The sequence below is a fragment of the Pinus tabuliformis genome, chromosome 2_1 (genome assembly GCF_031772625.1).
Source record: "Pinus tabuliformis cultivar Carrire ecotype Pingquan chromosome 2_1, CPIR1, whole genome shotgun sequence".
NCBI classification, from domain to species: Eukaryota; Viridiplantae; Streptophyta; class Pinopsida; order Pinales; family Pinaceae; genus Pinus; species Pinus tabuliformis.
The window spans coordinates 363,838,401-363,862,824 of record NC_142299.1 but is presented as its reverse complement, the minus strand read 5'-3'; the positions used below and the strand labels follow the sequence as shown (position 1 = coordinate 363,862,824).

Sequence of the window (24,424 nt, the reverse complement as noted above, 5' to 3'; positions counted from 1 at the left end):
CTGGTGTTCTGTGGTCTAATACAAACTAATAGTTTAAATTAATAGTTGAAACTAAAAGTTTAATGCGTTGTTATTAACAACTTCATACAGATCTGAACTATTGAGATGAGAGGTTGCGCTCAAAACAAATTGTTAGCATGTGATATGGTATACATAACTAGTCATTCTCGTTCCACTTTTCATATATAGAAATCAGAACTTGGACAGACATCTTCAAAGCATTTGTGTGAAACTCTCTGCAATAGCTCTGCTCCAGAAGATGGCAGAGAAAAAAAAAATTGTTTATACTTCTTGTATTGTTGTTATCATTCATAGGTTCAAATGTGGGTGCTAAAAAGGCAAGAAGAAATATCTCGCACTTTGTGCTAATTTTATATGCAGAGAGTTCTTGATAGATGATGAATGTTGCTTCAGTTTGTTGTTTTGAATTTAATTTATTTGGATGAATGCCTCTTTAGTTTTTTGTTTTGAATTTAATTTATTCAGAATCTTCAGAGTGAATCGATTTTTGATGTGATTGAATTATAGTTCAAGAATGATTTTGTATTTGACTGTTTGAAGCCTAACGGTAAATTTCTTACTGCTTCTTATGAAATTAAACACACAAGAGGAGCTTTACCCCGTGCTATTTTTGGTGTGGACTTGTACCATGTACCCTGTGCTAGTTGGTGTGGGCTAAGAAGTAGTTACTGAACTATAACAATTGGGATAATCTGTAATGATGACTCTGGTGTTATAGTTTCTAGCATTCTCATGATTCGCTCCTATATCATCTGTGTCTCCTTTGGAAGGCCAATTGGTCTCAAAGGCAGTTACAGGGATAGTGTCATTGTGACCCAAAGTAGCCATATCAGAGTAAATGGAATCAATTTGAGCATCTAACATATTGTTATAGGTCAACCCTTTTGGATCTGAAACCCCTGGAGACTACCCAAATAGCACATAGTCCAGTGAAAGTTCTTTGGGATTGTTTCTGTATGAAAAATAAAGATATGCATTCACCATGATTGGAGCACCTGTGTCATCCAAGAATTTGAGGAGAGGTTTCATAATTCGTACCAAAACACGAGAAAATGTGGAGGTCGGAGGAAAGGAATTTGAAAGGATAGGCATACTATGTGGAGCAGATACCTTAATGTTTCCATCCAAGCCTAAAGCAACCAAACTAGAATAAACGTTATGTATTGTAGCCACTAGAGCAGAGTCTAATGACCTATCACTATTGTAAGGACCTCATTCCCTACAGTGATCATAATTATTAAGTTTGAAGGGTAGTAAGGAGCAATCCTTTGAGCCACCCAAGCTTGGCCTGCAGTTGGGCTTTCACTTATCATTTGGACTTTCTCATTCTCAAGACCCACAACAAATGCAATGCTTGTGTTGGAAAATGCTTACAGTATAGAGGGATCTGAGTTGTAGATATTGACAACATACCTTGCACTTTTCAGCTCATGAACTTCTCCCAATTCCACTTTACTGAGCAGCATCAATCCCATGGGATTATTCTTATGCGTGCAACAACACTACACTCTCTTGCTCACTAGGTCTGAAAAGTAAAGACCTTTTCCAATCATAAGCTTACAATAAGAAGGAAGATGGCCTGTCTAGTTAATTTAACAGTTCAACTTCTAGATAATATATCAAGAACCATAAAATCACACTCTTGATTCTGATTCATGAACCTAGGATTCAATGAGTGATGAAGGTTTTTGTCAAAGATGGAAGGTACAAATTTCTCAAATGACTTGCTAACATTAATTGTCATATGCTCCATCCAAAACCATTCAAATCAAACTCCCTACAATTGGATGCTATACTGGTGTCATCATTAGCATTCAAGTCTAATTCTTCAGTGAGCTTGGAAAGCTTGTTAAAGCTTACTGAAGGACTTTCATCTTCATCCCTATGAAGCCCTACCAATTCACCCTTGTGACAAACTTCATGCAGAGAGAAGCTCCTACGCACTTTTGGTTTAATTACTTGTTGTCCTACACATGATCCATTTACTTCCATCTGTTTTTCCCTTGCATCAGACATGCCATAGCCATTTTCTTTTGTTTGTACCCTAAAACTTGTGGTCCTCTCCCGTAAATTTCCTTTGGTTGGAATTGAATTCTTGTCTGAATCTTTTGGATTAGTTGGAGAGGAGAAAAATTTGTCATCTTGTTTCATATTTTCTTCCCAACCCAATTGTGTGGCACTCAATTCTCGCAAACTGACATCTTCTCTGGTCTCAGTCTGCCAAAAAGGTACATTTCTATTATGTAATGTTCTCAATCTTTTCTTGCCAACGTTTTGCATATTCTGAACTAAATTATTTTCAAAACTCTCATTTGATGTCAAACAACTCTCCATTGAATAATTTGTGACCTGAGATTGTTGATTAAGGCTATGCATAGCATGTACCATATGTTTTTGCTACTTGTATAATGATGGAATTTAAGGTAAACAAAAAAAATAATTGTTGAGGCATTCATTGGACACTTTTGAAGCCAGTTAAGAAAGATTCTTCGGCGAAAATCACATGGAATATCATTTGTCGGCGCGTTTCGAACCAACTAGTGTGGTTCATCGTCAGGACAAGTTGAAGCAACAGATCCAACTTAGCATGATAAATAGTTTGAGCGGAGACTCCAACGGCTAAATTAACGGCTAATTTTGACCTTAGGACCAGGTCAAATTCTTATTTACTATTTTTAAGGAAATCAGTTGAATTCGGTAAAAAGGAGGGTTATAAAAAGGGAATCCGTTTATATATATTATGATTAAAATAATAAGATGACTAGTTCTTTATTCAATAATAATTTAATGGTTAGTTTATTTTTATGGAAGTTAGTTAAAATAATTTTAAGGTTAAATATATAAATATATATATTCTATGATTAAAGTTAAAATATTCGGTTATTAAGATGAAAGTTAGGGTTAATGGTTAGAATTAAAAGGATAATTTATTTACTTATTTAAATTATTTAATAATTATTATATATATATATATACATGCCTATATATATAATTAATCATAGGTTGAGAAAGTAATTAATAATTAGTTTATAATAATGTTTAGGACCAATCCCATACAAATAATTCTAAGGGGTATTAAGTTCAAAAAATATTATCAAAAATATAATTTAAAAGGAATTAAAGTTAAATAAAGGGCCAAAGAATATAGAAGTTAACTAATAATAATAAAATGGAAAAAAGGATTTAATAAAATAAAGCAAGTTAGTTGGAAAATAGTTAAAAATTATAACAAGATTAGAATGAATATAGAAATGATAATTTTATTTAAATTATATTAATATAAAAGTAGTAATAATCTTATTTAATTTTTATTAATAGATAAAGGTAATTAAGTTAAAAATCAAAGTTAACTATTATGAGTTAATGGGAATAAGTAAATGCCTACAATGGAATATATAAGTAAAAATATTAATTAAAAGAATCATTAAATTATAAGTTGAATAATACTTTTGAAGCCAATTATGAGATTTCTACATGAGCAACTTCTAGTCCAATAGAACCCAAATTGTGGCCAACAAGAGTTTCCCTAGCCTTCTCTAGCACAAACTTCAAGTACTTACCCTGAGCTTCAATTCGGAGCTGCAAATGTTGTTGTACATGTTTCAACCATGTTAGATTAAGAAAAAGAGAGCCAATATTGAACTCCTTTCACGTTCTTTCTCTTTTCACCCCAAATTAAGAGAGCTATCTAGACAGAATCAATGGAAACACAACTTAATCTCAGCTCTCATATCAAGTTCAATAACACTATACACTCTTTCTCACTAGGTGTGTCTTGTAGCAGCTACAACCACCCTCCAAAATTTTGCCTTGGCTTCATGTTGTAGCCTCCCTACTAACCATCCTTAGCATCATGTCTTGCACTGTCTAAGTACAAATGCTTCAGCTGCGTTTTAGTGGCCTGTCAGCCTTTGTTGTTCAAATTTGTTTGTCTCACACCTGTAGGCTGACACTCTGGGACATAATCATTTTCTGCTTGTGATGCTCACCTAGGAAATTGTGCAATTTTGGAGGGGAACTAGCCTTCCCTCTAGAAATTGTGCAATTTATCTAGGCTGCCTGTTGTGCTCCAGAAATGCACAATCCATCTAGGAAACCTTCCCTCTCGAAATGGCGCAATGCATCCCAACACTGGGCTTCAGCTCAAAAAATGCGCAATTCTGACTGACAACCAGGGCTTCAGTCCATAAATTGCGTAATGCATGAGGGATAACTAGATTTTCTCAGCCCACAAATTGCGCAAATGTCATTCCCAGGCTCACAGGCTGTTGCATGTGCTCCTAGGTTAACCAGTCCCCTCAGGACTGAGCAATCTTGACTTCAATGCATGGGTTGCTTCTTCTGAAAGAGTAAAAAGCAAAAAAAATCCATAGATTTAGGGATCCATTTTTAGCAGTAGGAGTTTACATGCAAAAGTCGTTTTAGAAACCTCCTGCCAAGTGTCGCTTTTTCCTAAATTTTTAGCATGCGCGTTATAATTCTCGATCTTGTCAAACTTATTTATTCAACGCTTTAGATCTCATTCCTCACATCAATCTTGGAGCTCTGACATCCCACATCACATCTAGGAGAGATTGGCACATTCAGTTCAACTTTTTCTATGTAAGTCTGCTGTTCATGTCTTTTGCTGCTTTTCTGTTGCTTTTTGTATTTCACATCTAGCTATCCCAGATTAATCTATTATGGAATCTTGCAATTACTGGAAACTTGGCATGAATTATTATCGTAAGACTGGATTATGGTGACATCGATATTCTTGGGAACGTAAATCACTTATTTTTGGTCTGATTTATATGGATTTGAAGACTAGTTGAGACGTCTACTTTTATAATTTGGGTGTCGATAAGGAGTTCTTGTGTTCTGATTTTCCCTTGTCATGTTTCTGGTGATTACTTGATTTACTTGAAGTATATGATTTCATTCACACACAGATGGTGCTTGGTTAATCATTGGATCATCACTTGAAATTTTTGTCATTTGAACTACAACATCTGAGTATGATTTCACTTCAAATTGATTGGGATCTTTCTGCATCAAGATCTATCCAGATTAGTTTTGTTCCCTTTTCTTCAGCTTGGATTGTTACATCTAAAAACTTCGACACTTCTTCTATGATAAGTTCTTTTTTGGGTGGTGTTAGTGTCAGTCTTTCCAACCTTCCTCCAGTGATCAAATATGCTCTTACAAAGTGGTCTCAGAGTTTCCAAGTCAAATTTTGTCATCAAAGAGTTTTCAAGCAAAATTTGGTCACTAGGCATTAGGTCTAGGGTTTGCTCTCACTCTTTCCAAAGTTGTCCAAATGCCCATCTATGTCACTATTCAGCTGAAGTCTATCATCATTCATAGGGTTGTCATTATCATCTCAGTGTCTAATGAGTCATTTTACACCTTGTTCATGCTTCAGTTGCGCCTAGGTAAGGTCATTTCCCTCTCCTAGGGTTTTGAAGGTAATTTCTCTTGGACGGTCAAATCATCGGCAAAACTTGTATCCAGATGTTCATACACCTTCCCCTATCTTTCATGTACCTTATTAAATGCTTCCCATCCCTTAGATCCGCCAAATTCCTCATTTTCGCACAAACCCTAGTTTCTAGCTACAACCTGGCAATTTTCTAGGTTGGACTTGTGTTTTGCCCTTTTGGACCCCTTCCCCTCACTCAATCTCTGAGATTCCACTTTCCCCTACTTCCTAACATCTCTCCTTACTCCCAAAAATTTCCTCAAGAATTTAGAAGCCCCTTATCCCCTTCATTTTGCTTCATTTCGGCAAAATCCCTTGTTCCACACATCGGGATAAGTTTCACTCAAAAGATGTTTCAGAGCAATCAAAGATGAATTTTGGAAAACTGAGAGAGGTTTTTGTCCATAACATGCCAAAGAATAAAAACCTCCTTCACTTTTTGCACAGGTTTCATGGTTTGAGAGAAATGTCAAGAATACCATTGCCTCAGGAGAATCAAAGACACCTCTAAAGTAACCTTGGGAAAATCAAGTTTTCTCCTAGCTTGGTTGGCCAAATGATGTTCTTGATGGGTAAAATGATAACTAGACACAAATATATTTCCAATGAGCTATCATGAGCTCAATTTGGGGTTGAGGAAGGCATTCAAAAGTTGACTGCAACAACACTCTTCCTTGAGGCAGCCTCATTTGGCACTTTTTGACCAGTCTTGGGATATTTGATTTTTGACAGGGCAAATGAACTCCAAATTGAAAAATTCCAGTTGGTTTGGAAAGTAGACTCAAAGACCTTTCCAACGAGCTATCCTGCACCCGATTACGACACTGGGAAGGCCTCCAAAAACCTCTTGCAAAAGTGCGCGACCTGTTGGGTGCGCGCGACCTGTCAAGGGGGTCCTAGCAGTTGAGAAATAACACTGGCGCGACCTGTTGGGAATTTATCCACAAAAATTGCCTGTAAACTGCCAAACATCCCCAAATTTCTTCAAGATTGCAGGTAGGCCTTTGATCATCAAAGTATTTTGCTTGATAAGGAAAAATGGGCATGAGAAATGTGTTTTAATGCCATCAAGTTGAAATGAAAGGTTCATGTATTTTTGCTTTAAAAATGTCAAAATTACAATCGCCAGATCCAAGGAGGTTGGCCAAAGCACTAAAACAACGGAAAAGGCCCGATCCACTCCAAATTTTGGCCAAAGCCTCTTTGACTGAGCATGGTACTTTATTCGGGACTCCCAGCCCAAATCTCAAGAAATTTGGAGAAAATTTTGTCATTTGTGAATTTTTGGGCAAAAAACAGGTTTTTCTCCCTGATAGGTCGCGCGCCGCGCGCGACGTATTCGATGGGCAACTTCATTTTGGGAAAACTCAGAATTTCTGGATTTGTCATGCAAAGATACACCTGCTCAGCAATTACCAAGAGATTTCATCAAATTTTGAGCCTCCAGAAGGTCAAAAAACATGCAAAAATTGACTTTCTGCCATCTTTTTGACAAACATGAAGCAGGCCTGGGAGATTGAAATTTTGGAGGGGCAAATGGCCACCAAATTCAGAAATTCCACTTGGGTTGGAAAGTAGACATCCAGACCTTTCCAACAAGCTCACTTTTGCCTCATTTGGACACCTGAAAGTGCCTCAAAAGCAGCTAAAGAAGCGCGACCTATCAGGATTAGGGCGCGACCTATCAGGCAATTTTCATAATTTTTCACCTACAACTCAGGAATTCGCCCAGCTTTGGCCAGTTTTGACTTGGGATGGGATTTTTCACCCTCTTTGATGTAATTAATCTATTTTCATGTTGATATGACACTTATTTACTTATTCTAGAAGATTCATTCATGAAATAGCAAACATTTAATGAATGAATTGGTTTCCTAGCTTATAGAGGCAAGTTGTTTTGACTGCCTAGATTTTAGTGCTCAGTTTAGAATTGGTTGAAACAGCTCCTAAAAGGATGAGCTCGACCCCTAGAGGCAAGGGAAGAGGTTGGCTTGCCTATATTATGTATTTTCTCAATCATTTTCAAAGGTTGGAGAGGTTGGACTCTTGAGGGAGAAAGCTCAATTGTATTATTCATTGTATCTCTGCAATTTTGGCAAAGGAAGAAAGACCAGGGTTTTGCAGTCCTTTTTGGGATTCCTGTGGTTACATGTATTGATGGTATGCTTTCTCTTTGTACTTGTAAGTGTGTTATGTGAAATCATCCTCTTTCTTTTTCTTCTGACATTAGGCAAATGAAGTGTTAAAGTAGAATTCATGATTTCCATGCTCTACTTTTAAATTTGCTTAATATCAATGTTTTCATCTGTTTAAGGAGAACTCAAGGTGATTGCTTGCTATCCTTAGCTCCTCACCGGTCATTCCTACCCGTTCACTTAATTTAAAGGCATCAATACAGTCTCCTACCTTGCCCCAAAGAAACCCCTGCAAAAACTGTGTCCAATCCCCGCACCCAAAGTTGCCTTTCCCCGATTTTCCACCAAAATCCAAAAAAATCCCAAAACAAACTCTTTTTATCAGTTTACTAGCCTAAAATCAGTGTTTCCTTATTGGTTATCTCACCCATTGAAGATCTTTATCGAGATAGATCGGAGAGAGCCCTCTCCTGCCCCGTAGGGCTAGCTACGAGGCTAAGTGGTTTGATGTTGCCTTGAAGTTTGCCTTTCTCAGCCTGAGGTGAAATTTCAAGCGCTAACAGGGGGTTCACGGACATTGAGTGGCTGCTACATCCATGAGAAAATCCAAGTAGATCAACCGAAATGGATCTACTCGTCAACCAAACTAGCAAGGCCTAACCCACAGGGCGTCAAGGAGATTTAACCTCGTGACCTCCCAATAGGCGAGGTACTTAACAATAGGAACTTGACCAACTAAGTGATCCCTTGGGGATTTTGTGATAAGTTCTTGCAATTTTCTCTCTAATGGTTTCTTATCATTTTTAAGTTTCTTAATTTGAGTGAGTAGATTTTGATTATGATTTCTGAGACGTAAGAGTTCTTCAGCTTCTAAGTCAAATTTATTTTGGTGTTCAATATTTTCATATTTTAAACCTTTGATTTGTTCTAACAATCTTTGATTAAGGTTTTTTAAGCGTGAATTTTCTTCTTCCTTCTCCAATAGATTCTCATTGAATTTCTTCTCGAGAAATTCCTTTTCTTGTTCTAAGTTTTGCTTTGTAGCCTTAGACATTTCAATGACCTTTGTAAGTAATTTTTTACTATAGTCCCTTAGATGGAAAATCTCCTCATCCTTTTCTTTTGATTCCTAATCAAACATATCTTCGAGATGTTTATGTTTCCTTTCTGATACATCGGTTCTTATGTCGAAGTTCTCCGAATTTGTATTATAATACTTTTATTTGCATCTATGCATTACCTTGACATTCTTCCATAATAAATATGTGCCCACATTTCAGACAACCATGTTTGTGATTTTTAAATATCGAATAAAACATAAATTTTGTTTAACGAAAACAACATTTAGTCTAATATTTTGACTTATTTATGGAGCTCATATTTCATTTAAAATCCCCTTTCTAACTTTTGATTGGAACTTTTTAGTTGAATTTGGGATTATTTTTTAAATTTCCCCCTTTTTTTTTTAAATTAACTCTTTTTTAACTGTATGAAAACTACTTTTTCTTTCTTAATAATACCTCCTTCCTTTTTTCTTAAGTCACTTCTCAAAATATAATAAAATAATTTATTATATATATTCTTTCTTTGTATACTTAATGAAAATTAATTTAATAATCCTTTAACCATAGACTTTTTAACTTTATAACCTATCTCCTTAATTTATTCAAATTATCCATTAACAAAACCTTGATAAACTAAGCCCCAAGGGTTAGCTCAATCGGTCGAGTCCCTGTTGTTAAGTGCCTCGCCGATTGGGAGGTCATAGGGTCAATTCTCCTCGACGCCCTTGGGGTTAGGCCCTGATAGTTTGGCTAATGGGATTTGATTCCCTTCGGGGTTGATCTGCCCAGATTTTCCTATGTGAAAAAAAATAAAAATAAACAAATAAACAAACAAAAGCAAAAAACAAAACAAAACAAAAAAAACCATAAATACCATTTTTTTTTCGGGAAAAATACCTTTATAAATATTTAATACCTTTTACTTCAATGTTTATGTGTACTTTGTGAATATATCTTTTGAGTTTTGAATAATAATTAAGTAATTTTTTTGTTTTGAATAATCACCAATATCCTTAAAATGTGCCTTGAATATTTATTAATTATTTTTTTCATACTAACATGATCCTTGAAGCTTGAAAAGTCATGACCTATATATCCAAGAATTTCAATTTCCAACTGTCCCTTTATGTCAGCGAGTTTAGTGATAGCTAGATTGGGCTTTCACGTCAGTTGATTTAGTAATGCCTTGATCGAGCTAACATCCGTTAAATAAAATAATCGAGATTGCAACAGGTAGTCACACAACTGCAACTAGTTTTCTTCAAGCAATTAATTTAATTCCTATTTAGGCGAATGAGTTTTCGCTCATACAATTTATTGCTATGCCTAATTATCACTAGCAATAAATGGTGATTCAGTGAATCAACGATTTTAGTGATCCCAACAAGTAGACTTTCATAAATTGGAGTATTTTGATTGCCATAAATAAGGTTATCTTTAAAGGGATATTCATTCCACCATATATAGTGGCTTCCAAATGAGAGGTACTCTTTAATTTTTATTATTCAAGACCTAAGAGACCAAGTTGTAGACAGATTAGGATTTATGATTTTGACCATATTGTTCTTTGCGTTTTTTTGATGGGGCATGCCAAGGAGAAGACCACAGTTGTGGCTCGAGATTCAAGGCTTCTATCTTTGTAAATCAATTTTTCTTCGTAAATCAAATGTGGTGTTTGGTTCAAGTAATAAAGTTGAGTTCCTTGTATTGCTTTATCTCCTAAAGTTCTTCAACACAACAGGTGTACAACAAATATGAGTAAGAGGGGATTAATATTTGGTCATTAATTGGATGAAGGATAAATTTCAGATTTGGAATTTAAATTTGGTATCTTTGGTCCTTCAAGTAAGAGCAATTTCTAAGACTTTTATGCAAATTAATTCTCAACATATTTTGTGTGAGCATAATATCAAAGCAAATAAGTTATCCAAAGAGGGCTTAAGGTTGGCTAAAGGTTCATATCATATGATTTTACATGATGGTTCTTTAGAGACTTTACTACCAGGCATGCTAAGTATTTTATCGATAGTTGAAAAGTGACTTTAGCTTTTGGATAGGGAATGTGGGTTAATAGTTTGGACAATCTTGTGTTCCTTGTTGGAGAGACCTCAACTTCTTTATGCAAGATACAAAATAAGTCATTTTCTTATTTGGATGTCAATTTTTTACAATGTTAGAGGAACCTTTAGAATGTACATGACTTTCATCTTGAATTTAAAGTACATTTTTTTTCCTGAGGGAAAAAAACTATGGCAATGTTTTGGAAATTGTTGCCATTGAGCAAATGTGAAAAATTAATGTGTGAATAACTACTATATATGGACAATAACAAAGAGAAGGTAAGCCAGAAAATATTGACCAAGCATTTCCTTTTGATGTTGAATTCTATTTAATATCATTTCAACTGAATGCATTAAAGCCTATTCAAGAATTTGCAATCTTCTAATGATATTGAAGATTGTGTTGCCAATCATTCTTTGCAAATTCAAGGTTGGTCCTAGGATTGATTTTTGTTGTCTCATACTTTGAAGGATATGATTTTGGATTTTCAATATTTTACTCTTAATTGAAGTTGCAAGGTTATTGCTCTTTTAATTCCAATGGAAGTTATCATTTACATATGATACTAAGCACTTCTATATTCCTTAGGGATGTAGGCATCTTTCTTACTCTCAAATAAGTTATCCTAGCTCCACTCGAAGGTGAAAGCATCTTAAGAGGTGGAGACTTGTTATATCCCTCTTATACTCATCAATTACTGTATATGTATTTAGTATTTACTTATTTGTGTTTTCTAGTACACAACACTAGTTGCATTTTTTTTTAAATGTTGCCTTGTTTGACTTACCATCTCTCTAATTTATCCTTCAATTTATGATTATATGATATTGTTTATTGTTTTTCCACTTTGTAGTTAAACACATATATCTCTAATTTTATGTAACGACCTTGGTGATTTCTTATAATTCCCCTTTCTGATGGCTAAATATAATTACTAGATTTATGCTTTCACTTAGGAATTTGCTAGAAACAAATGGTGAGCTAAAAGAACTTACATATTTACACCCTAGAATTACACTTATATGCATGCACTAGACAATTACTAATAATGTTATGTAATACAAGAGAATTTTGTGAAACAACAAGGTGGGGAGTGTTCTAAATATTCTCTGAAAATGCATGGCCAATGCACAATTTCATATTGGCAATGTCTTAAAACATACACTTTGGAGGTTATTTTGTAAAAATGACTTTTGAATTTGTCTTTAATTTTTCAAAATACTTGAAAATTACACTTTTTATAAAACAAGCATGCTATTATTTATGAGGAAAAATTTACTCAAAAAATTGGTTTTCTTTTTATTTTTTCTTTTTTTCAAGTTTAATATATAAATACTATTTATTCTCACAAATTTTTCAATGAAAACATATTTCTTATACTTCGCGAAAACAACTTAAAAAACAAACAAACATTTCTTTTGGAATAGGGAAAAATTCAATGTTCCCCACCTCATTTTTTGGAAACCCTAAAATTATGCATCATTCTAAATTATCTCTTATAAGTTATTTTTGTAAAGCCGCTTGTTTAACATTATAACATTAAAAATAATTTTAAAATTTACATTTAAACTTGGAAAAAAAGAAAAATCAGTAGCGTGATCTACAAACCCACTTTCAATGTATGCAATGTGGTGTTATATAGTGGATTATAAGGACTACAAATCATATGACATGGATGAGGTCGCATTACGCATCCCTTGCATGTCACAACAAGCCTTGTGACATGGGTAGACTTTTTTCACACACAACATTCCTTGTAACATCATCATTGTAAATTTGTTTCTTTTTTTTCTTTAGAGTGGCCTTACTTGTGTTTGGATTATTATCATTAGCTCCTTTTGTAATATCTTTTGCTTTTGTGAAAGGAGTACTATAACCTATCGTATACATGTGAGTCATGAAAATTCCTTGTGGATCGAGAACCATGTATGCTTAAATATCTTTAAATGAAAAGGATTGAAAAACTCAACTATCTCATCCAAATGAGGCTGTATTTTGATGGAAGTGTCACCAATTTTAAAACGTAAAGAAATGAATTGGAACTTTCTCATATCATCAAAGGAGGAAGCCCAAAACTTATATAGTCAAACTTCAACAATAAAAATTTTGTTGCAGACAAAATGGAGAAGAAGAAGAGGTGTTCCTTCAGTTTTAAAAACTTTAGAATAAGTAAATTTTTCTTCACAAACATTGATTCCTTTTCCATATAGAAAATTTAATGTTGCCAAAGTGACCCTTTTGGGTTGTGCTCCATTGAGCATACATATCATCTTGTATCATTGAAGATGGTGATTTTCGAGACTATACGACATTCGAGATAAAAAAAAGAGATCAAGCCTTTTCATCAATAAGTTTTGAGGATAAATCTTTTATAAAGGGGAAGGCAATGTTACAAACATAAATATATAATATATAATATAAATAATAATTAATTATTATAAAATAATAAGTTATGGAAGGACATGTCTGCTAGTTAAGATATAACTGTTTGTGAAGGCACACCTTGCTTAGGAAATAAACAGGGCCCTCATTCATAACCACGTCATTATATCATATCTCTTGTACATTCAAAATTTCTTATATAAATATATTACTAGTCTTATGATGGACAATCTTATATACCAAATATTATGAATATTTTGTTGCGTATACGAAACTTGTTCATTACATACATTTAAACTTTATTAAATCTCTTGATTTTGATTCATGAACCATATTTTCACATTTCAAAATTACCTTACCTTTAGTTGAGAAACTAGAGGACTTTTATATCAAACCGAGACTTTTTAATAAGAACAAATTCCTAATACAATCATTTCCTTTCTTATTTGAATAAGGACTAAAGAGAATTTAGCTAGTCAAAGAATTTTTAGCGACAGGTTTCGAATTAAGTGAGGACTTAAGGGATTTTAGCTCATGACGATTTTTAAGGGATAAGGCTTTAATCTCAAATTATACAAAAATACTTTGATTTCAATGTTTTGAAACATTATAAAATTTTACTGAACATCAAAATTAATTATTAATTCAATTATTTGATTCATACAACATCGTATTTACCTACAAATTTATGTTTATTTAGAAAATAATATACCAACTTCCTCCCTTCTCTTATTAAAAATGGCTCCTCTCAGGGTTTGGCAATGAAGGGTGTTGGAAAATGTAAAGTGGCAACTTATTTAAATCTTATTTTCCGTAACCTTAATATTTGCTTGTGAACTTAGTTTTTCTTCTTGTGTTCTTTAGTTAGATATTTTCATCAAACAAATATCAAGAACGAAACAATAATAGAGGACACAAAAATTAGGCTCCAAGCCAAGGAAAAACCCCTAAAAGGGGAAAACACAGAAACTCTTGTCTTCTTAGAATCCACTTCAGTTGAGAAACAAAGACCCAAACCCTAGACCAAGTCCTTCTCCAGTACCAAGTCAGCGTTTCCAACAAGTCCTTCCTTGGACCCACATCAACCAGCTACAAATTGCAAATGTTATCTCAGTTCTGCACCTTTGGCTCAGTTTTGCATCTGGTTATGTACCTTCGGCCTATTCCGCACATGATTCTATACTTTCGACCTGTTCCGCACCTAGTTTTGTACATTTGTCCTGTTCTGCACCCAATTTTGTACCTTTCTGTTGTTCCATGCCCGGTTATGTACCTTCAGACTATTCCGTACCCAGTTTTGTACCTTCAACCTGTTCCACACCTGGTTCTGTACGTTTTCCCTGTTCTGCACCCAGTTCTGTACATTCAACCTGTTCGATACCTTTCAAGAGAGATCAAGCTTCTTGAGTGAGTGAGTTCCAAATGGGGTTGAACTAATTCCTTTATATAGCCTTCTCAAGGGGCTGAATTCTCTCCTTTGGGTCGACTTGTAACTGTCAAGTCCGATTGTACTTTTGGAGTTTCCCAGACTTTCTAGACTAAAAAATAATTCTTTTTACAATTAAAAATTGCCCGAAAGGGTCTTATAAACATGATGTTGACTCCTTTGACTCATGACAATAAATTCTAAGACCTAACAAACCCTAGAAGCACGAAGAACATGCTTTTACCTAGAAGACCATTAATAATGAGCATGAAACCCATGCTTTATAATAATAACTTTTTCTTTTCTTCTCTTGTTTGTTACATAATATACTTATTGAAATGAGTACAACAATTATGAAGATCGAAATTAGTTACATTTTTCAACAATCCTTCTTAACTAGGGATGTATTCATAATTTCACAACATCATTCTCACATTGAAGGGTTCTCATGAGAAGAGTTGAATTGATAAGCCATAATGTAAGCATCATCATCAAGACAAACAATGTTTCTGAGGCATAACTAGACAAGCTCTTCTTTAATTAAGATCATTATGTTGGGAGGCTTTACGTGTGATATCACACTACCTCTACAAGGCAGATACCCCATCTGGATGTCCACAAGGTATGCCCTTTTCAGACTATTCTTATCTTGGATCTCTAATATTGAGTCCTTAAAGAATATCCATCCTCTTCGAACACTCTTCTCTTGAATTCCTATCCTATTCTCAAAGAGTGTCGATACATTCCCTTTCTTGGATGTTATATCCTCAGGTAAATGACAAATTCTTATCCAATCCTCCACCATTACATCTTCATGACCTTCACTTAGACTTATAGCTGTTAGTCCTGATCAAGTGCATGACACATGAAGAAGAAAATTTCCATGTGATGTCCAACATCACTCCCTCTAAAACCGAGAGGACATCCATATTCTCCCTTAATATTGAGAATAAAACCTTGCTCCTTATTCAAGTAGATTCCTTTGCTCCCTCTAAAAAATAGAGGAGATTCTCGACTTCCTTTCAATTTGGGTAGTCAACAACTTATAGATTGTTTTTCATCAAAGTATTAGCTATCAATTCTTCATAGATTCCAGGCTCCCTCTCTCCTTCGCATCTCTTGTATCAAGATTTATTTCTTTCGAGGTATCATGGATCCATCTCCCCTCTTCATTCTTATGACATGATCAAAGTCATCTCTCTTGCTCATCACTTGCTTCTTTGATATGAAGGCATTACATTGAGCCTTTCTAAACTTCAAGCTTGATCATGGCTTCCTTATGAAAGTTATCTTATTTTACCTTCAGGTTATTTTCTCACCTTGCTACCCTAAATATGATCATATATTGACTTCATAGTTTCCAGGTATCATATATTGAGCTTCCCTCCATACTCTTCATCCATATAGTTGAACTTGCCTCAACTATCATCATGTATTCTTGCAACATTCTTCTAGGTAGCAAAATAATATGTTAACCAGATAACCAATAATTAAAAATCAGACTTACCTCATCATGATGACCTTCTCGTACCATCAACATGCTCAAAGACTATCTCCACTTGAAACTTTCTTCATGCATCATAGTGCCCAAGGATCGAACTTACAAGGAGATTATATTGGTTGTTAATCAGTATTTACATATTCTAGAGAAAGACCTACTCTTTTATTCATCTTAAAGTAAGTCAAATCCTATTCCTTTCAAGCATCATATTTCTGTATACTTAAGCGTATTTTATGACCAACTTTCTTTCCACAAAATTCTACATGAATCTTATCCAACATGCATTCCTATGCTTTCACCCAATCATCTAGCAATTTTCTCTAAAGTGAGCCTGCAACCCGACCCATTGCATTCCTTCATCCCTTTAGCAATATTGATTCCACATTACATGGAATGTCTAATATTTTAGAAAATGTAACTATGTTCGGTCTTTAATAATGTACTTGAGTCATTATGTAATGTACTTGTCAAAAGAATAAAGAAAAGAATTTTTTTTGTGACTTATTAAAGTATGGGTTTCAAGCTTGGGGCACCATGTTTTAGGTCAAAGTCCCCATTTTAGACTTCTAGGATTTATTCCGAGTCTATAGAGTTAGTATACATTTAAAGAGACCCTTCTTGGGCTTTTGGATCATGTAAAAAGGTTAAGTATTGAGTCAAATATGAATTATGTAACCTCCACACCATGTCAGCCTAAGGGAATGTCAAGTTGGCCTAAGGAACCTATTCGACTTCAAAATAATCCTATAAAAGGAATCACATCGAATTCATTTGGAGCATCACTCTCTCATCAAGTTTGAATTCACTTGTAGTTGGGAAGAAGTGCAAAAATCTCTTGTTGATGGGCATAAGTGCAAAGTTCTCTTGTAGTTGGACAAGTTTGTTGCCGGGAATTCGAAGTGAGTGTGAGTTGGGGGAAGACTACGGAGACAAGGAAAATTTGTTGTGTGTGTCTCTCTCTATTTTGTGCCCTAGATTGGGAGATCAATGTCTTCCAAGTTTCACAGTTACCGAAAGCTGCTAGTTGTCGTAAGTTGCTGCATAGTCGAAGTTGCTGAGAAGAGGTCAAAATTTTGTAGGCTGACTTGGTGTGGAGGGAAGGTCTGGTCTTGGTCTAGGGTGAAGAGTCTCAAAGAATACTATTGAAAGGAATAATTATCTTGATTGGGATTTCCCCTCGAGTGGGGTTTTTCCCTGACATGTTCTTACATATGGTGTCTATTGTTTTATGTGTTGTTGCTTTTGGTAATTGCTTGATGAACTAAAGAAATATGATATAAATAATTGTAATAATAAGTAAAATCACAAGTAATTATCAAGATAAAGAAAATATTTAATGACTTTCTGATTTTCCAACATGGTATCATAGCTTTGGTGAAGAAAGAAGAAAAATGTAGATCCATTCATAGGGACTATCTCAAGGAAAGAGTCTATTATATTCAAGGAAAATGTCTAACTCAGTCAAGGGTGAGAACAAACTTGAAGGAGCATCCAACTTTAGATCTTGGAAGAAGAGGATTGACCTAATCCTCAAGAAGAACAAGGTACTAGATTTAGTAAGAGGAAATGTAAATAAACCTACAGAAGAAGCCAGTGATGTCGAAAAGGTGAAATTCAGGGATTTAGAATTGGTGGCTATGACTCTGATGGTAGAAGGGATAAAAGACAATCTTGTCCCATTCATAGCTAACATTGATCATGCTCAAGATACGTATGAAGCCTTGTCGAAGATGTTCACTATTAAGAACATTGGTCAAGTAGCAAGTGTGAAGATGAGCCAAGGAATTGGAAAATGACTAAAGAAGATACTGTGGAAACCTTATTTGTGAAGATAGCTAGACTCAGGGATCATATTTTTGACATCGATGAGATTGTTTCAGAAAAAAGAATTGGTGATCACTGCTATATTATGATTTCCACCCTCTTGGGGTGCATTTGCTTCAGGTCTCAAGAGTTGGAAGGTAGATGCCACCTTTCAAGAATTATGGAACACATGTAGTCAAGAAGAATTAAGGATATAAATGGTTTCCAATCTTGAAGGAGTATCAAATTCTTATGTTGCTCATCATAAAGGAAAGAGATCAAAGGGACCAAGGAAGAAAGTTGACATGTCTAAGATAGAGTGTTATCAATGTTCCACCAAGGTTCCGAGATGAGGGGGCGGGGGAGCGAGGATACGCGGGAACAGCCTATGCAAAAGCTCCCCACCAATTTTTAGGAAACGTGGGGGAGCATCAAGGTCTTAAAAACTTATAAATATAAAATATAAATTATTAATTGAGTCCACTATGATAATTTGGTTTGAATCAACCGAGCTCAATGCAAGATAACATAAATTTAAAGATTAAAGATAACATATAACATTGAGGGTATGTGTCTTCAAATATCATTAAATTTTAAAGATCTTTTACCATGAACCACACAAAATACGGTTTCAATACCAACCAATTTGCTTTGACTTATCATTATAACTTGACACGACAATGTGATGATCCCTAAGGGCAAGTTTCTATTCTAGACTTTAGCTGAAGTTTTCTCTTCCACTTATTTGTGGTGTGATTTGAAGTAACTAATATGTGTATTAGTGTGTGTCTGTGTAAGAAGATGTAAATCAGTTAGTAATATGAATTCATAGGAGCTCATAGATGTATATTCTATAGACACAGTAATAGATCACACATTAGTCATCTGTTGCACCCAGAAGAACCACAAGAGATAGCATTCAGTTCTAAGTAATTTCTAATCTAACATAGATAATATTGCTTGGAGAAAAAGCAAGGTCTTTTGGAGAAAAAAGTTAACACAGTAGATTGGGTCCAAACCAGCAGAAAATCCTGGCAAGTTTGGCTCAGACTCGAGAGTCAAATTCGGCCCAACTGCTGAAACAAGCCATTATGAAACAGCTACAGGCTAGACTAGCTAACAGTGAGTCTAACTTACCAGCAAGAAAATACACATGCGAGCAATTGCAGGTTATCTAATTTGTGAGTATCACAAAGTTTTTCACAGCTCAGCAATTCAGACTCATAAGACCAATCAAAAACTCCAGATGTTTTTCTATATAAAACCAACAACAAAAAGTATCTTCATTGCGCTCATTATTTTGTGCAGATTTCTACACAGTTCAGCTCCCACAAGTGAACATAGCTTTACCAGTGTACAGTCCTAGGGTTTCTAGTGTTCATTAACTTCATTGACATAAAACAAAGAACTTTTTTTCGTCCAAAATTCAAATCACCAAATTCTCAGCATAAACAGCTTGTAGCAACAATGCAGTAGTCAGTTCTAGTGTTCTAGGAAGCAGTTTCAATCATTTACAAGCTGATGGCATCTCTCTTCTCCAAGTTCTCATCTCGATCTAACGTCAAGCATAGATGTCCTACGCGTTATAACTTAAAACCCTATGTGTCTATTAAATTAATTAAATTTTAGTTATAAATTAATTAAAGTTTAACTTTAGTTTAGTTTTAAAACTGTTAATTTAAACATTTTTTTTTAAAGCGTGCTCTCGTCCCCTCTCGTCCCCCCCACGACCCCCCACGACCCCTCACGACCCCCCTCGTCCCCTCACGACCCCCCTCGTCCCCCTTTTCTGAAATGTCCCCTCAAGATAGGGAAACGACCCCCTGGCACGTCCCCCTGCGTACCCTGATTTTTGGGAGCGTGGGGAAACGTCCCCTACTCATCCCCAAGTCCCCGGAGTGCGGGGGAGCGAGGAAACTAGACCCCTTGGGGGAGGGGGGGGGGAGTCCCCGTGGAACACTGAGTGTTATCAATGTCATAAGAAAGGTCACTACAAGAGTGATTGTCCCAAGAATCCAAGGAATAAGAAGAGAGGAAGAGATCAAGCCAACTTTGCTGAAGAAGGAGACTCAAAGAAAGTCAAGCCTGAAGAATCCAACATTAGGGACTTACACTATTAAGTCATTTTATTTACATAACTTGTTTGATATGTTTAAGAATTTATAGGTTTTTAACATATCTGTGGAAAATACATTTTTGTATTGCTTTAAGTTTGTAGGTTCCATTCAAGGTTTGGAGGGAGCTCCCAACAACTCTCAAAGATAAGTATCTCATGTCTTTTCAGTTTTGGGTTCATGTAGCTTTTATTATATTAAATACTAATCACCTTTCTCCCTCTGTTGTCTTGACTAGGGAAAATATCTGAAAGGAGAAGGATCTCTCAAGACAAGGTTAGTCAAGAAACAAAGGTATGCTTTGAATACATTGTAGAAAGGATTATTCATTTGATGATATATTACTAACTTTGTTATGACTAGTTGTATTGAATCTTAGTGATTATTGTTTGGGTGATTCATCTCTTGATAAATCTACCTACCCCACTCATATTCCTGATTGACTATGTAGAACCCTAGACAGGTTCTGGAAAACCCTATGTTGGGTGTGGAGCCTGATTATCTTCTGTATTCAAAGATATCGCCGCATTAGACCCCAGTTCGTAATGGGATGGATATCTGACGGTAGAAGTTATGTTTAATTTAGGGTTTTTTGCCCTAGAAGACAACCCCTCGCTATATATGAGGGAAATGTATTGCGTCTATGCAGATCTGTATTTTGAGTGAGGAAGAGAGAGGAGATTGAGAGCAAAGAGGGAATTATAGCAGAACTTCTATAGGTTGTATCTCTTCAGTTAAATGGATAATATAAAAGGAAGGACTGGCTGTTTCTCCGTGGACGTAGCCCAAACTGGGTGAACCACGCATATCTGTGTCTCTTTTGTTTTATGTTTTTTTTGTGTTTATATTTCTGCAATATTTTATGTGTTCAATTTATCTATAATATATAATTTTCTAACAACTGGTATTAGAGCCAAAGGTCTATTTGGCTGATAAACTTGCAGGAGAGAAGGGTTCCTGGTTCAAGTGGGAGCAATGGTAGAAGATGGTAGGTTTAGGGTCGAAAAATTTAACAGCCAAAACTACCAGCTATGGAAGATGCAGATGGAAGATTATTTGTACCAGAGAGATTTGTACCAACCATTGAGCAGAAAGGAAAAGAAGTTGAAGAGTATGACAGACACAAAATAGGATATTCTCGATAGAAAAGCACTTGGAACAATACGGTTGTGCCTAGTGGTGTCGGTAGTGTTTAATATTTCAAAGGAAATGATAACAGAGGGTTTAATGTCGACATTGGCCAAACTATATGAAAAACCCTCAGCCTCAAATAGGTTATTTCTTATGAATCTTTTATTTAATATGAATATGTCAGAAGGTGGAGCTGTTGCTGATCATTTAAATGAATTTAATACAGTTACTAGTCAGTTAAGTTCTGTAGGGGTAACTTTTGATAATGAAGTTAGGGCTTTGTTATTTCTATGCTCATTGACAGAAAGTTGGAATGGTTTAGTTATGACCATTAGTAACTCTATCTTTGGATCTAGTACTTTAAAGTTTGATGATGTTGTCGGTGCAATCCTTAGTGAGGAAATGCGACAGAAAAACTCTGGTGAGACATCAGGTAATGCTTTGACTGCAGAGACTAGGGGAAGAAAAATGGAAAGAGGAAAGAGCCCTGGATATCGCAGTAAGTCAAGAAAAGGAAGATCCAAGTCCAGATCGGGGATAGTGTGTTGGAAATGTGGGAAGAAAGGACACCTGAAGAAAGACTACAAATCTCGGAAGGGAAAAGAAGGAGATGTGCAACAAGAAAACAATCATGAAGCGAATGTGACAGGTGATGTGTTGCAAGATGCTTTGATTCTTTCATTAGAAAATATTATTGATGCCTGGGTGGTAGATTCAGGGGCCTCATTCCATGCCACACCTGATAGGAAACATTTTCATGATTATGTTCAAGGAGATTTTGGACAGGTTCGATTGGGTGATGATAAACCTTGTAAAATCATTGGAATGGCCACAATTTTCATAAAATAGCAAAATAGAAATCAATGGCTATTGAAGGAGGTAAGGCAAGTTCTAGATTTGAAGAAATATCTGATTTCAACGGGGTAGTGGGGAGGTGAAGGTTGTGTAACTACTTTCACAAATAAAACCTGGAAGGTCACTAAAGGAACCCTGATAATAGCAAAAGGAGAAAAGGTTGGTACATTGTATTTATGCAATGGTATTTCTAATTCTGTTAATTCTTTAACCTCTACAGAAGAAGACACGACATTGTGGCATCATAGGCTTGGGCACATGAGTGAGAAGGGGATGTAGATCCTTCACTCAAGGAACTTGTTGCCAGGTTTGAAGCATGTTGATTTGGAATTCTATGAAAATTGTGTTTATGGAAAACAAAAGAGAGTCAGATTTCTCAAAGTTGGGAAAGAAAAGAAGAGAGAAAAATTAGAGCTTGTGCATACAGATGTATGGGGACCTGCTCAGGTATCATCTCTCGATGGCTCTCGTTATTATGTTACTTTTATTGATGATGCAACCAGAAAAACCTGGATTTATTGTATTCGAAATAAATATGATGTAATTGATACTTTCAAGAAATGGAAAGATTTGGTTGAAAATGAGATAGGAAAAAGGTTGAAGTGTCTCAGATCAGACAATGGAGGTGAATATTGTAGAAAAGAGTTTGGTAGGCACTGTTCAGAAAATGGAATTCGCAGAGAGAAGACAGTTCCAGGAACACCACAACAAAATGGTGTGCCAGAAAGGATGAATGGGACAATCATGGAGCATGCAAGGTGCATGATATTGCATGCAAGATTGCCTTTACAATTTTGGTCAGATGCTATAGATACTGTTGTTTATCTAACAAAAAAAGGGCCTTCAAGTTCCTTGGATGGTGGTATTCCAGAGGAGGCATGGATAGGTAAAAAGGTAAACTACTCCTTTTTAAATACTTTTGGCTGTGAAGCCTTTGTCCACATTAACAAAGAAAATAGAACAAAGATTGAGGCAAAATCAAAGAAATGTACCTTTATTGGATATGGTGTTAATGATTTTGGTTATCACTTTTATGATTATGAAAAACACAAAATCATTAGGAGCAGAGATGTCATATTCAATGAAAGGGTTTTGTATAAGGATCAGTTGCAGGAAAAGAAATAGGAAAAAGAAAACAGAGAATACACAGTGCTTGAAGAGATCACAGAAAAAGTGATGGTGCCTGAAAATCATAATGATCAACAGCCAAAACAACAACCACAACAACAACAAGCACCTCAAACACCTGAAAGTGGTGTTAGAAGATCTACCAAGATAAGTAGACCCCCTGAACGATACTCTCCTTCATTGTATTATGTATTGTTGACTGATTCTGGTGAACCAGAATGTTATGAAGAAGCAGTGCAGGTAGAAACCAGGAAGAAGTGGGAGCAAGCCATGAAAGAAGAGATGGACTCCATAGCACATAACCAGACTTGGGACTTACTTAGGTTGCATGCAGGTAAAAACAACATTGCAAAATAAATGGCTTTACAGGTTGAAGGAATCTGAAGATGGAGGTAGACAAATGTATAAAGCTAGACTTGTGGTTAAGGGGTTTGCACAGAAAAAGGGTATAGACTTTGATGAGATATTTTCTCCTATTGTTAAAATGACTTCAATTAGAACTATTTTAAGTCTAGTAGTAGCTGAAGAATTGCATCTTGAGCAGTTACATGTAAAGACAACTTTTCTCCATGGGGATTTGGAGGAAGAGATATATATGTAGCAGCCAAAAGGATATGAGGTAAAAGGGAAGGAAAAACTAGTGTGCAGGTTGAAGAAGAGCTTGTATGGCTTAAAACAAGCTCCAAGGCAGTGGTATCTAAAATTTGAAAGGTTTATATCTGAACAAGGTTATACTAGATGTCACTCTGATCATTGTGTTTATCTCAAAAGATAAAATGATGGCAACTATATTATATTGTTATTGTATGTAGATGATATGCTTGTTGCAGGTTCTAACATGCAGGAAATAAATGTGCTCAAAAGAAAATTGGCAAACTCGTTTGTAATGAAGGATTTGGGTGCTACAAAACAAATCCTTGGTATGAGAATAACTAGAGACAGGAAGAATCACAAATTAACATTGTCTTAGAGTGAGTACATACAAAAGGTGTTGAAAAGGTTTAATATGCAGAATGCAAAACCAGTTAGTATACCTTTGGCTAGCCATTTCAAACTAAGTAAGGAAATGTGTCCCAAGACTCACGAAGAAATGGCTGATATGTCTAAAGTTCCATATGCATCGGTAGTTGGAAGCTTAATGTATGCAATGGTCTGCACAAGGCCTGATATTGCACATGCAGTGGGAGTTGTAAGCAGGTACATGAACAATCCAGGAAAAGAACATTGGATGGGAATAAAGTGGATTCTCAGGGATTTGAGAGGTACCACAAATCAAGCATTATGCTTTGGTGGTTCAAACATTACTCTACAAGGATATGTTGACGCAGATGTGGCGAGTGAT

General features: G+C 35.5%; 1 pseudogene; it reads right to left on the bottom strand.

The window, feature by feature from the left end:
* Nucleotides 1–1,761: 1,761 nt before the first annotated feature.
* Nucleotides 1,762–3,876, bottom strand: LOC149200371 (myb-related protein 2-like; annotated as a pseudogene).
* Between the last annotated feature and the right edge of the window lie 20,548 nt (nucleotides 3,877–24,424).